This window comes from Apostichopus japonicus, chromosome 16 (assembly GCF_037975245.1).
Source record: "Apostichopus japonicus isolate 1M-3 chromosome 16, ASM3797524v1, whole genome shotgun sequence".
In the NCBI taxonomy this organism is placed as follows: Eukaryota; Metazoa; Echinodermata; class Holothuroidea; order Aspidochirotida; family Stichopodidae; genus Apostichopus; species Apostichopus japonicus.
The window spans coordinates 14447575-14463322 of NC_092576.1; the positions used below are offsets into that span (position 1 = coordinate 14447575).

Below are 15748 nucleotides of genomic sequence, written 5' to 3' on the forward strand. Positions count from 1 at the left end.
ATCGTTTCTCTGTCAAACGCAACATTAGCGTTCTCATACTTTGACAACATGTTTGGAAAATTATTTACTATTTTTTAAGGTAACTTCTTTGGGCCACCAGACAATCCTTTTAAGTGATATACTCCTATCAAAAGCAGATCTTACCTTTTTGTCTGGTAAGACTATTTACTGGGACACTATAGTGGCCATAGTAGCTATAGTGGCCAGCATGTGTGTTATGCAGATCTTACTTTTTGTCTGGAAAGACTATTTACTGGGACACTATAGTGGCCATAGTGGCTATAGTGGCCAGCATGTGCTTGCAAAAAAGCAAAAAGCAAAAAGCAAAAAGAGGGACACTGTAATGGTTAACATTGAAAATTGGGGTGTCTACAAAGACCTAAGACCTGCAAAAAAGGTGACATCCCTATGTTCCGACGTCTCTATGTTCCGAAGTCTCTATGTTCAGAGGAATACGTTCCGATAATTTTTGGACTAATTTTTTTTACCAACATTTCTTCGTACCCAATTTTTTGGGGGGACTTAATTTTTTGGGACTCAATTTTTTTGGGGTACTCATGTTTTTTGGGACCAACATTTTTTCTGACGTGACTTGTTAGGACCCACCAATTTTGTTTTCACAAAAAAAAAGGGCCCAAAGTTTGTTATGACCCAAATAGTGCTTGTCCGAAAAAAAATTTGGTCATGAAAAATTTTAGAGTGAAAAAAAATGTTGGGTCATAAAAATATTTTGGTCCAAGAACATTTTGATCCGAAAAAACTTGGTCCGAAAACATGTTGGTCAAGAATTTTGGTCAAAAAAAATTGTCGGAACATAGAGATGTTGCAACATAGAGACGTCAGAACATAGAGATGTAACCCCTGCAAAGCTAAGACCCTATCATCTGCAAAACTAGGACCCTTTTACAAACTAAGACCCCACCTACTGCAATGGCTAGGACTATATTGCTACAAGTCCTCCTCATCTCAAAGTTCAACGAACGTGTCATAATGATCAGCCCAATGCAAGCTGTGTGAGAGTTTGACCAATACAGTTATTAACCCTGAAATTAATCTTTTCAAAGTGGTCTATGTATGGGGATGGCGAGACACTTTACCTCACAATAAATTAAGCTGTTTTGTCAATGGCTAGGCTAAAATTTAAATAAGATTTAAGATAAACAGGTCAGTACAATTTGGTATAGATTTCAGAAGTGATGACAATAATGACACAATGTCCTTGTGATGATACATAATGGGATCATAGGGTTCACTGAGGGGAAGCAATGGAAACTAATAACTCTCAGATAATTCTTACATGAAATGAAGGGAGACTTGATCACAAGCTTGTGTAGCAATAAATAACTAAGTGGTGTTAGAGGTTGGAATATTTAACAGTGAAATACTGATGGTGTAAATTGTAAAATATATCCCTGAAATGCAGGCTACGGAAGGTCTTTGTTATGGGAATTAAGTAACAAAGAGACAATATGCAACACATGCAAAGACTGGACCATACAACGAAAGGTAGTTTTCATGTCGATTGAACTGACAGACAGTTTTCCAATCTTGAAACTCAAAGTTTTTTCGTTCTTGATTGAACCATATTTGAAGTCAGATAGCAGTGCATAGTGTGTGAATGGGGAGGGGAGAGTGGGAGGAGGAGGGGCGTTTTCCTTGATTTAATGGTTATTAATTACATATCATGTATGTATTAAGTAAAGCTATTATCGTTCATTTGAGCTGGGCAATGATTACAAATGATTTATTACAAAAACTAATAAGGATTTTCAGTAATGAAAACCACGTTCACCACTGTGCTGCATGGTGGGCATGTGCACGTATAGAACCCACTTTGATTTGAGGAGAGGGGGGGAGGGGGTTTAAAGATTTGCCCGAAAATTTAACCAATAGAAAGAGCAAACTGGTGACGTTGCAAATTTGTATGCAATCGGACCTCTGCTGCATGATATAACCATTGACTTTCATGAAAATATAGAGAGATCAGTTACTCACCAACAGCAGCCTACTGTATATATAGTGTGCTGTTCTAGCTATTCTGCGGGATGCCCTTCTAACCCAACAAGTGGGATGGTTCTCCCACCACACCTGCCTGATCAGATTTGGTATGATAAAGCTTTCTGCTCTGCCAAAGCAAAACTGTTCATTACACTTTTCAAAGAATATCGATACAGGGGTGATGTTTTGTTTATTTTTAAAATGTCCTCCTTTGTGACATTACAAATATATTATGATGTGGTTAAATGCAACAAATTCTTAAAAATTAAACCCTATTAGAAAGATCTGCTGTATGAGCACCATGCCGTAGCTACAAGTTTCATACAATCTAGCTGCTGTCATTGTGAGCTGTAGTCTGACTGAAAAGTAGCCTGCACTGCTGAAAGCTTTTCTTCTTGTTATGTGTAAACCAAATTCAGTAGCATGTGTCCTTGCTGTGAGCTTACACTCTAAACTGTAGATTGTGTATACATTTTGAAAAAGGATAGAATTTGTTCAGTATGACAGATACAAGCAGGTAATTTTCAGTGTTAGTTAGTTTAGTGTAGGCATGCTAACTTTAAGTGCAAAACAGCAGGTATTTCAATTTGACACAATTTCTTTTAGCATTTATTTTGTAACATGCCTAAGAATTGACTCTTGTGCAATTTGCTTGAACCAATTTAAAGTTTTCATAAAGTATGTACTTTGAATCCAACATACAGTGACCAATAAAGTAACTGATAGGGACCGCTCATATTTTCCCTCCAATTTATATGAATTATGCCTGACACACCTACAGAATGTACATACCACATTGAATACTGCACCAGTTCTTGGATACAAGAAGGAGGGGGGGGGTGGTTGTATTTACTTGACTTTCACACTTTTTCCAAGTCAACATACAATACCAACAAAATTGCAATTGAGTCTAAGCTCTATGATCACATTTGGAATAGCGCTACTGTATATCAAGCATTGTATTTATTTATTATTATATAAGTTGAATGACTGGAGTCTGCAAGACAGGACACTGACAAAATATATCCTAGAGACTAGTGTGAAACAAATTTGACCAATGAACCTAACTGTTTCAAACAAAACTTATCCAAAATCAAAGTTGGTATAAATGAAAACCGCGAGATAATACTTCAATTCTAATTTTGTGCCTGTTCAACACTTTTGAGGTAAACAGTACTGCAATACCATTCAAAACTTTTTCAGCAAAGGAGCAACCTTTCCTCTGCTATTAGTATTATATTTCCATGTGTACTGTGAATCTGTGACTGTGAAACAAGCCAGAAGCCTCCAAAATGTTAGCAGCTTTCAGTTCATTGAACAATAAACAAGAGACAGACAGAACAGTGGGCACACTGTCCTTTTTGTTACACCTATGACCTTGATGAGGGCTCTTATCAGGGAGTTGTTAATGGAACAACTCACTGGTATTATCAAGCTGTGCAATGCATACCTGAGAGATATCAATGGCATCTCACTGCATGTATACTCCCCTGTTGAATCAGGGAGTTGTTGTTCCATAACAACTCCCTGGTTGAATGTACATGTGCTACATTTGTACACAGGTATTGTATGTACAGTACAGCTACCTGCAGTGTAGGGATGAACTATATACTGTATAAACAGTTTCAAGTCTGGGCTACTTTTATATACACAAACAATAGGCTCAATAGCAATTGTTACCTTGTTGCTAGCATGGTGGTCAAGAACAGAACACAATGTACAGAAAAAATATAATTACTAGACAAAAAGTAATTTGAATGGGAATATTAAAAAAACCCAATGAAGTATGATTTACCTAAGTTTGATACATTTGTCTATTTGGTTCCTGGGAAACGCATTCCCAAAAGTGTGATAGAATTATTGGAACACGACATCTACATGCTACCAAATAGCCGTTACAGGCCATGAGACCGAAGGGCAGCAAGACTGAAGGTCTACATGATTATCACATACCAGGACTACAACATGAAATCGGTACCCAACACACTATACTATATACTGTACTGTATGTACTGTACTGTAAATACTCAGAATAGGCCTTATGTAAGGTCTGCTAGTTTTTTCTGTGAAATATGAAGTGAATATTGGAAAATTTTAATTCAAAGACTTGCTTTCAATACAAAACACATGTATATTTTAGCCCAGACATAAACATTAACTTGAGTTGTCACTTGAAATTATCACATACCCAGGACTACAACATGAAATCGGTACCCAACACACTATACTATATACTGTATATACTGTACTGTATGTACTGTACTGTATATACTAAGAATAGGCCTAATGTAAGGTCTGCTGGTTTTTTCTGTGAAAAATGAAGTGAAAATTGGAAATTTTAATTCAAAGACTTTGCTTTCAATACAAAACACATGTATATTTAAGCTCAGACAAAGACATTAACTTGAGTTGTCACTTGAAATTATCACATACCATGACTTCAAAATGAAATCAGTACCCAACACACTATACTATATACTGTATATACTGTACTGTATGTACTGTACTGTACTGTATATACTAAGAATAGGCCTTATGTAAGGTGTGCTATTTTTTTTGTGTGAAATATGAAATAAATATTGGAAAATTTTAATTCAAAGACTTGCTTTCAATACAAAACACATGTTTATTTAAGCCCAGACATAAACATTAACTTGAGTTGTCACTTCAAATTAACACATACCATGACTTCAAAATGAAATCAGTACCCAACACACTATACTATATACTGTATATACTGTACTGTATGTACTGTACTGTACTGTATATACTAAGAATAGGCCTAATGTAAGGTCAGCTAGTTTTTTTCTGTGAAATATGAAGTGAAAATTGGAAAATTTGAATTCAAAGACTTGCTTTCAATACAAAACACATGTATATTTAAGCTCAGACAAAGACATTAACTTGAGTTGTCACTTGAAATTATCACATACCATGACTTCAAAATGACATCAGTACCCAACACACTATACTATATACTGTATATACTGTACTGTATGTACTGTACTGTACTGTATATACTAAGAATAGGCCTTATGTAAGGTGTGCTATTTTTTCGTGTGAAATATGAAATAAAATATTGGAAAATTTTAATTCAAAGACTTGCTTTCAATACAAAACACATGTATATTTTAGCCCAGACATAAACATTAACTTGAGTTGTCACTTGAAATTATCACATACCCAGGACTACAACATGAAATCGGTACCCAACACACTATACTATATACTGTATATACTGTACTGTATGTACTGTACTGTATATACTAAGAATAGGCCTAATGTAAGGTCTGCTGGTTTTTTCTGTGAAAAATGAAGTGAAAATTGGAAATTTTAATTCAAAGACTTTGCTTTCAATACAAAACACATGTATATTTAAGCTCAGACAAAGACATTAACTTGAGTTGTCACTTGAAATTATCACATACCATGACTTCAAAATGAAATCAGTACCCAACACACTATACTATATACTGTATATACTGTACTGTATGTACTGTACTGTATATACTAAGAATAGGCCTAATGTAAGGTCAGCTAGTTTTTTTCTGTGAAATATGAAGTGAAAATTTGAAAATTTGAATTCAAAGACTTGCTTTCAATACAAAACACATGTATATTTAAGCTCAGACAAAGACATTAACTTGAGTTGTCACTTGAAATTATCACATACCATGACTTCAAAATGAAATCAGTACCCAACACACTATACTATATACTGTATATACTGTACTGATGATGTACTGTACTGTACTGTATATACTAAGAATAGGCCTTATATAAGGTGTGTTTTTTTTTCGTGTGAAATATGAAATAAAATATTGGAAAATTTTAATTCAAAGACTTGCTTTCAATACAAAACACATGTATATTTAAGCCCAGACATAAACATTAACTTGAGTTGTCACTTCAAATTAACACATACCATGACTTCAAAATGAAATCAGTACCCAACACATAGATACTATATACTGTATATACTGTACTGTATGTACTGTACTGTATATACTAAGAATAGGCCTAATGTAAGGTCAGCTAGTTTTTTTCTGTGAAATATGAAGTGAAAATTTGAAAATTTGAATTCAAAGACTTGCTTTCAATACAAAACACATGTATATTTAAGCTCAGACAAAGACATTAACTTGAGTTGTCACTTGAAATTATCACATACCATGACTTCAAAATGAAATCAGTACCCAACACACTATACTATATACTGTATATACTGTACTGTATGTACTGTATATACTAAGAATAGGCCTTATGTAAGGTGTGCTATTTTTTCGTGTGAAATATGAAATAAAATATTGGAAAATTTTAATTCAAAGACTTGCTTTCAATACAAAACACATGTATATTTAAGCCCAGACATAAACATTAACTTGAGTTGTCACTTCAAATTAACACATACCATGACTTCAAAATGAAATCAGTACCCAACACACTATACTATATACTGTATATACTGTACTGTATGTACTGTACTGTATATACTAAGAATAGGCCTAAATGTAAGGTCAGCTAGTTTTTTTCTGTGAAATATGAAGTGAAAATTTGAAAATTTGAATTCAAAGACTTGCTTTCAATACAAAACACATGTATATTTAAGCTCAGACAAAGACATTAACTTGAGTTGTCACTTGAAATTATCACATACCATGACTTCAAAATGAAATCAGTACCCAACACACTATACTATATACTGTATATACTGTACTGTATGTACTGTACTGTACTGTATATACTAAGAATAGGCGTTATGTAAGGTGTGCTATTTTTTCGTGTGAAATATGAAATAAAATATTGGAAAATTTTAATTCAAAGACTTGCTTTCAATACAAAAGACATGTATATTTAAGCCCAGACATAAACATTAACTTGAGTTGTCACTTCCAATTAACACATACCATGACTTCAAAATGAAATCAGTACCCAACACACTATACTATATACTGTATATACTGTACTGTATGTACTGTACTGTATATACTAAGAATAGGCCTAATGTAAGGTCAGCTAGTTTTTTTCTGTGAAATATGAAGTGAAAATTTGAAAATTTGAATTCAAAGACTTGCTTTCAATACAAAACACATGTATATTTAAGCTCAGACAAAGACATTAACTTGAGTTGTCACTTGAAATTATCACATACCATGACTTCAAAATGAAATCAGTACCCAACACACTATACTATATACAGGGGCGTTGCCAGGATTTTCAAAGTTGTAGGTACGACTATCTTAGCGGAGCGCCACCATCAGTTGGCGCGGAGCGTACAAGAAAATTTTGGTTTTACAAACCCCCCAGATGGCCGGAAACGGCCCTTCCCGAGGGTTCATTCTGGTTCCCTGGCCTCTTGCTAACTTGAGACACCTCATTCAATAATATCTCTTTTAAACCCCCAAAACAACAAGTTAAAATATTAATATAGAATTATGGGTGTTTTTAAAAAGAGATAACTTGGCCAAAAAAAGTGTAGGCCCGGGCCTACAGTGCTACATACTGGCTACGCCCCTGATATACTGTATATACTGTACTGATGATGTACTGTACTGTACTGTATATACTAAGAATAGGCCTTATGTAAGGTGTGCTATTTTTTTTTTGTGAAATATGAAATAAAATATTGGACAATTTTAATTCAAAGACTTGCTTTCAATACAAAACACATGTTTATTTAAGCCCAGACATAAACATTAACTTGAGTTGTCACTTCAAATTAACACATACCATGACTTCAAAATGAAATCAGTACCCAACACACTATACTATATACTGTATATACTGTACTGTATGTACTGTACTGTATATACTAAGAATAGGCCTAATGTAAGGTCAGCTAGTTTTTTTCTGTGAAATATGAAGTGAAAATTTGAAAATTTGAATTCAAAGACTTGCTTTCAATACAAAACACATGTATATTTAAGCTCAGACAAAGACATTAACTTGAGTTGTCACTTGAAATTATCACATACCATGACTTCAAAATGACATCAGTACCCAACACACTATACTATATACTGTATATACTGTACTGTATGTACTGTACTGTATATACTAAGAATAGGCCTTATGTAAGGTGTGCTATTTTTTCGTGTGAAATATGAAATAAAATATTGGAAAATTTGAATTCAAAGACTTGCTTTCAATACAAAAGACATGTATATTTAAGCCCAGACATAGACATTAACTTGAGTTGTCACTTCAAATTAACACATACCATGACTTCAAAATGAAATCAGTACCCAACACACTATACTATATACTGTATATACTGTACTGTATGTACTGTACTGTATATACTAAGAATAGGCCTAATGTAAGGTCAGCTAGTTTTTTTCTGTGAAATATGAAGTGAAAATTTGAAAATTTGAATTCAAAGACTTGCTTTCAATACAAAACACATGTATATTTAAGCTCAGACAAAGACATTAACTTGAGTTGTCACTTGAAATTATCACATACCATGACTTCAAAATGAAATCAGTACCCAACACACTATACTATATACTGTATATACTGTACTGTATGTACTGTATATACTAAGAATAGGCCTTATGTAAGGTGTGCTATTTTTTCGTGTGAAATATGAAATAAAATATTGGAAAATTTTAATTCAAAGACTTGCTTTCAATACAAAACACATGTATATTTAAGCCCAGACATAAACATTAACTTGAGTTGTCACTTCAAATTAACACATACCATGACTTCAAAATGAAATCAGTACCCAACACACTATACTATATACTGTATATACTGTACTGTATGTACTGTACTGTATATACTAAGAATAGGCCTAATGTAAGGTCAGCTAGTTTTTTTCTGTGAAATATGAAGTGAAAATTTGAAAATTTGAATTCAAAGACTTGCTTTCAATACAAAACACATGTATATTTAAGCTCAGACAAAGACATTAACTTGAGTTGTCACTTGAAATTATCACATACCATGACTTCAAAATGAAATCAGTACCCAACACACTATACTATATACTGTATATACTGTACTGTATGTACTGTACTGTACTGTATATACTAAGAATAGGCGTTATGTAAGGTGTGCTATTTTTTCGTGTGAAATATGAAATAAAATATTGGAAAATTTTAATTCAAAGACTTGCTTTCAATACAAAAGACATGTATATTTAAGCCCAGACATAAACATTAACTTGAGTTGTCACTTCCAATTAACACATACCATGACTTCAAAATGAAATCAGTACCCAACACACTATACTATATACTGTATATACTGTACTGTATGTACTGTACTGTACAGTATATACTAAGAATAGGCCTAATGTAAGGTCAGCTAGTTTTTTTCTGTGAAATATGAAGTGAAAATTTGAAAATTTGAATTCAAAGACTTGCTTTCAATACAAAACACATGTATATTTAAGCTCAGACAAAGACATTAACTTGAGTTGTCACTTGAAATTATCACATACCATGACTTCAAAATGAAATCAGTACCCAACACACTATACTATATACAGGGGCGTTGCCAGGATTTTCAAAGTTGTAGGTACGACTATCTTAGCGGAGCGCCACCATCAGTTGGCGCGGAGCGTACAAGAAAATTTTGGTTTTACAAACCCCCCAGATGGCCGGAAACGGCCCTTCCCGAGGGTTCATTCTGGTTCCCTGGCCTCTTGCTAACTTGAGACACCTCATTCAATAATATCTCTTTTAAACCCCCAAAACAACAAGTTAAAATATTAATATAGAATTATGGGTGTTTTTAAAAAGAGATAACTTGGCCAAAAAAAGTGTAGGCCCGGGCCTACAGTGCTACATACTGGCTACGCCCCTGATATACTGTATATACTGTACTGATGATGTACTGTACTGTACTGTATATACTAAGAATAGGCCTTATGTAAGGTGTGCTATTTTTTTTTTGTGAAATATGAAATAAAATATTGGACAATTTTAATTCAAAGACTTGCTTTCAATACAAAACACATGTTTATTTAAGCCCAGACATAAACATTAACTTGAGTTGTCACTTCAAATTAACACATACCATGACTTCAAAATGAAATCAGTACCCAACACACTATACTATATACTGTATATACTGTACTGTATGTACTGTACTGTATATACTAAGAATAGGCCTAATGTAAGGTCAGCTAGTTTTTTTCTGTGAAATATGAAGTGAAAATTTGAAAATTTGAATTCAAAGACTTGCTTTCAATACAAAACACATGTATATTTAAGCTCAGACAAAGACATTAACTTGAGTTGTCACTTGAAATTATCACATACCATGACTTCAAAATGACATCAGTACCCAACACACTATACTATATACTGTATATACTGTACTGTATGTACTGTACTGTATATACTAAGAATAGGCCTTATGTAAGGTGTGCTATTTTTTCGTGTGAAATATGAAATAAAATATTGGAAAATTTGAATTCAAAGACTTGCTTTCAATACAAAAGACATGTATATTTAAGCCCAGACATAGACATTAACTTGAGTTGTCACTTCAAATTAACACATACCATGACTTCAAAATGAAATCAGTACCCAACACACTATACTATATACTGTATATACTGTACTGTATGTACTGTACTGTATATACTAAGAATAGGCCTAATGTAAGGTCAGCTAGTTTTTTTCTGTGAAATATGAAGTGAAAATTTGAAAATTTTAATTCAAAGACTTGCTTTCAATACAAAACACATGTATATTTAAGCTCAGACAAAGACATTAACTTGAGTTGTCACTTGAAATTATCACATACCATGACTTCAAAATGAAATCAGTACCCAACACACTATACTATATACTGTATATACTGTACTGTATGTACTGTACTGTACTGTATATACTAAGAATAGGCCTAATGTAAGGTCTGCTAGTTTTTTTCTGTGAAATATGAAGTGAACATTTGAAAATTTTAATTCAAAGACTTGCTTTCAATACAAAAGACATGTATATTTAAGCCCAGACATAGACATTAACTTGAGTTGTCACTTCAAATTAACACATACCATGACTTCAAAATGAAATCAGTACCCAACACACTATACTATATACTGTATATACTGTACTGTATGTACTGTACTGTATATACTAAGAATAGGCCTTATGTAAGGTGTGCTATTTTTTCGTGTGAAATATGAAATAAAATATTGGAAAATTTTAATTCAAAGACTTGCTTTTAATACAAAACACATCTATATTTAAGCCCAGACATAAACATTAACTTGAGTTGTCACTTCAAATTAACACATACCATGACTTCAAAATGAAATCAGTACCCAACACACTATACTATATACTGTATATACTGTACTGTATGTACTGTACTGTATATACTAAGAATAGGCCTAATGTAAGGTCAGCTAGTTTTTTTCTGTGAAATATGAAGTGAAAATTTGAAAATTTGAATTCAAAGACTTGCTTTCAATACAAAACACATGTATATTTAAGCCCAGACAAAGACATTAACTTGAGTTGTCACTTGAAATTATCACATACCATGACTTCAAAATGAAATCAGTACCCAACACACTATACTATATACTGTATATACTGTACTGTATGTACTGTACTGTACTGTATATACTAAGAATAGGCCTTATGTAAGGTCTGCTAGTTTTTTTGTGTGAAATATGAAGTGAAAATTTGAAAATTTTAATTCAAAGACTTGCTTTCAATACAAAAGACATGTATATTTAAGCCCAGACATAGACATTAACTTGAGTTGTCACTTCAAATTAACACATACCATGACTTCAAAATGAAATCAGTACCCAACACACTTTACTATATACTGTATATACTGTACTGTATGTACTGTACTGTATATACTAAGAATAGGCCTTATGTAAGGTGTGCTATTTTTTCGTGTGAAATATGAAATAAAATATTGGAAAATTTTAATTCAAAGACTTGCTTTCAATACAAAAGACATGTATATTTAAGCCCAGACATAAACATTAACTTGAGTTGTCACTTCAAATTAACACATACCATGACTTCAAAATGAAATCAGTACCCAACACACTATACTATATACTGTATATACTGTACTGTATGTACTGTACTGTATATACTAAGAATAGGCCTAATGTAAGGTCAGCTAGTTTTTTTCTGTGAAATATGAAGTGAAAATTGGAAAATTTGAATTCAAAGACTTGCTTTCAATACAAAACACATGTATATTTAAGCCCAGACATAGACATTAACTTGAGTTGTCACTTGAAATTATCACATACCATGACTTCAAAATGAAATCAGTACCCAACACACTATACTATATACTGTATATACTGTACTGTATGTACTGTACTGTATATACTAAGAATAGGCCTTATGTAAGGTCTGCTAGTTTTTTGTGTGAAATATGAAGTGAAAATTTGAAAATTTTAATTCAAAGACTTGCTTTCAATACAAAAGACATGTATATTTAAGCCCAGACATAGACATTAACTTGAGTTGTCACTTCAAATTAACACATACCATGACTTCAAAATGAAATCAGTACCCAACACACTTTACTATATACTGTATATACTGTACTGTATGTACTGTACTGTATATACTAAGGATAGGCCTTATGTAAGGTGTGCTATTTTTTCGTGTGAAATATGAAATAAAACATTGGAAAATTTTAATTCAAAGACTTGCTTTCAATACAAAACACATGTATATTTAAGCCCAGACATAAACATTAACTTGAGTTGTCACTTCAAATTAACACATACCATGACTTCAAAATGAAATCAGTACCCAACACACTATACTATATACTGTATATACTGTACTGTATGTACTGTACTGTATATACTAAGAATAGGCCTAATGTAAGGTCAGCTAGTTTTTTTCTGTGAAATATGAAGTGAAAATTTGAAAATTTGAATTCAAAGACTTGCTTTCAATACAAAACACATGTATATTTAAGCCCAGACATAGACATTAACTTGAGTTGTCACTTGAAATTATCACATACCATGACTTCAAAATGAAATCAGTACCCAACACACTATACTATATACTGTATATACTGTACTGTATGTACTGTACTGTATATACTAAGAATAGGCCTTATGTAAGGTCTGCTAGTTTTTTTCTGTGAAATATGAAGTGAAAATTTGAAAATTTTAATTCAAAGACTTGCTTTCAATACAAAAGACATGTATATTTAAGCCCAGACATAGACATTAACTTGAGTTGTCACTTCAAATTAACACATACCATGACTTCAAAATGAAATCAGTACCCAACACACTATACTATATACTGTATACACTGTACTGTATGTACTGTACTGTATATACTAAGAATAGGCCTTATGTAAGGTCTGCTATTTTTGTGTGTAAAATATGAAGTAAAAATTGGGAAATTTGAATTCAAAGACTTGCTTTCAATACAAAACACATGTATATTCAAGCTCAGACATAGACATTAACTTGAGTTGTCACTTGAAATTATCACATACCCAGGACTACAACATGAAATTGGTACCCAACGCACATACTGTACTGTATGTAGTGTACTGTATACTGTATGTACGGTTACATCTCTATGTTCTGACGTCTCTGTTCCGACATCTCTATGTTCCTACTTCATTATGTTCCGACAATTTTTCGGGATCAATTTTCATTGGTCCAAAATTATTTTAGACCAAATTTTTTTATGACCATATTTTTTTTGAACCAACTTTTTTCGGACCAAAATTTTTTTTGACCAAACTGATTTTGGTCCCAAAAAATTTGAGTACAAACAATTAAATTTCGGGTCACAAGCAATTTTCGGTCACAAGCACTTTTTGGGTCATAACAAACTTTGGGCCCTTTTTTTTTTGGAGCATCCAAAAAGATTGAGTCTCCCCCAAAAAATTGGGTCCGTAAAAATTTTGGTCAAAAAAAATTATAAAGTCCAAACAAATTGTCGGAACAAAGAGACGTCGGAACAAAGAGACGTCGGAACAAAGAGACGTCGGAATATAGAGACGTCGGAACATAGGGATGTCACCGTATGTACTGTACTGTACAACATGAAATCAGTACCCAACACACTATATTGTACTGTATATGTTCTGTATGAACTGTATGTACCTGTACTGTATATACTAAGAATAATGTCAGGTCTGCTAGTTTTTTGTGTGAAATATAAAGTAAAAGTTGGAAAATTTTAATTCAAAGACTTGCTTTCAATACAAAACACATATATGCAAGCTCAGACATAGACATTAACGTGAGTTGTCACTTCAAACTATCATATACCAGGACTACAACATAAAATAGTACCCAACACACTGTACTGTTCACTAAGAATAATTTTAGGTGTGCTAGTTTTTTGTCTGAAATATGATTTCCAAGTTGCAAAATTTTAATTCAAAGACTTGCTTTCAATACAAAACACATATTCAAGCTCAGACATAGGCATTAACTTGAGTTGCCACTTCAAATTATCACACACCAGGACCACAACATGAAATCAGTTCCCGTATACCAAGAATAATGTAAGGTGTGCTTGGTTTTTGTCTAAAATATGAAGTCAAATTTGGAAATTTTTAATTCAAAGACTAGTTTTCAATATTAAACACATATTTGAGCTTAGACATAATTAGTTGATAACCCATATTGATTTTTGTGCTCATATAATGAATATTAATGAGGTCACAGGGTCAAATGTGAAAATAGTCAAAATTGTAATACCTAGACAATCATAAATCACAGTTTCATCAAATGTGAGTTTGTGATTGGTAGGTAGCCTACACACAGTGATGTGTGTAACAATGAAAAGTTGTGAATTCATGATGTGGGGCTTGCATTGTTTAGGTTACAAGTTTGTATGACCAATAACTTCACATGGCAATTATTGATCTTGCTTCATGATCATTATATACTCGGAGTGTTCCGTGTTAATCAAATCAACATGAAATGTTTTCATTCTGGTTAGCCCATATTGGTATGAGGTAAAGTCGTGGGTGCTTTTAAGTACCTTTACACCAGCCTTTCTCTTTTTGAACTTGCAACCTCAAAATAATGCTAGCAATGCATTTTTATATTCTTCTACAGCTCTTGTACCTATCCTGGTCTTCCAAAAGCCATCTCTTCTAAAATGAGTTAGACATATATCAATTTGCCTAGTATGAGCTTATGGACCATTGATACACTTGTTAAGATATGGATACTGAACACTGGATTATAGCCTAGATTAAACTAACACTGACACACACATAGACATCTTTTGACCGCTACCTCAGTCATGTACTACCAGTCACTTTTGAGTACCCCACCATGGGCGTCCCTTTGTGTGACTTAAGTTCAAACCCTCAGTCCCCAAAATATAGAATCACCTTCTTTATTATATTATAATATTTAATAATTGATTGATATTAATCTGCAATACAGAATGAATAGGTTATATTGTCCACAATATCCAAACCTATGCACAATGAAGAAGGTACATTAAGAAATGTGGAGTTACTACGCCATATCTGACTGCACTAGAAAATCGATCATATTTAGGAAAATGTACAGGTTCTATATTCTACACAATCCAAACATGTGTGTACTTTAGCAACAGTTGCAGTGGGTATTTTTGAGACAAAAACCTAAGATTAATTGTGCTTTAACCTATATCATGTTCTGTAGTTCCTGGTAATAACTGAATGTAAGAACTGGATTCATTTCTAAAAGTACAAAATAGAGTGCACAGTAAGCATTGTCCACACAATCTGAAACTGTATAAGAGTACAATATTAGGAGCTCAAG

At 33.0% G+C, this 15748-nt stretch overlaps 1 protein-coding gene across 11 annotated transcripts in view; it reads right to left on the reverse strand.

Moving 5' to 3' along the window:
• The window catches only part of LOC139982786 (uncharacterized), a 41421-nt gene that overhangs the window by 3758 nt on the left and 21915 nt on the right, over window positions 1-15748 (reverse strand). The gene's annotated exons all lie outside the window — the stretch shown is intronic.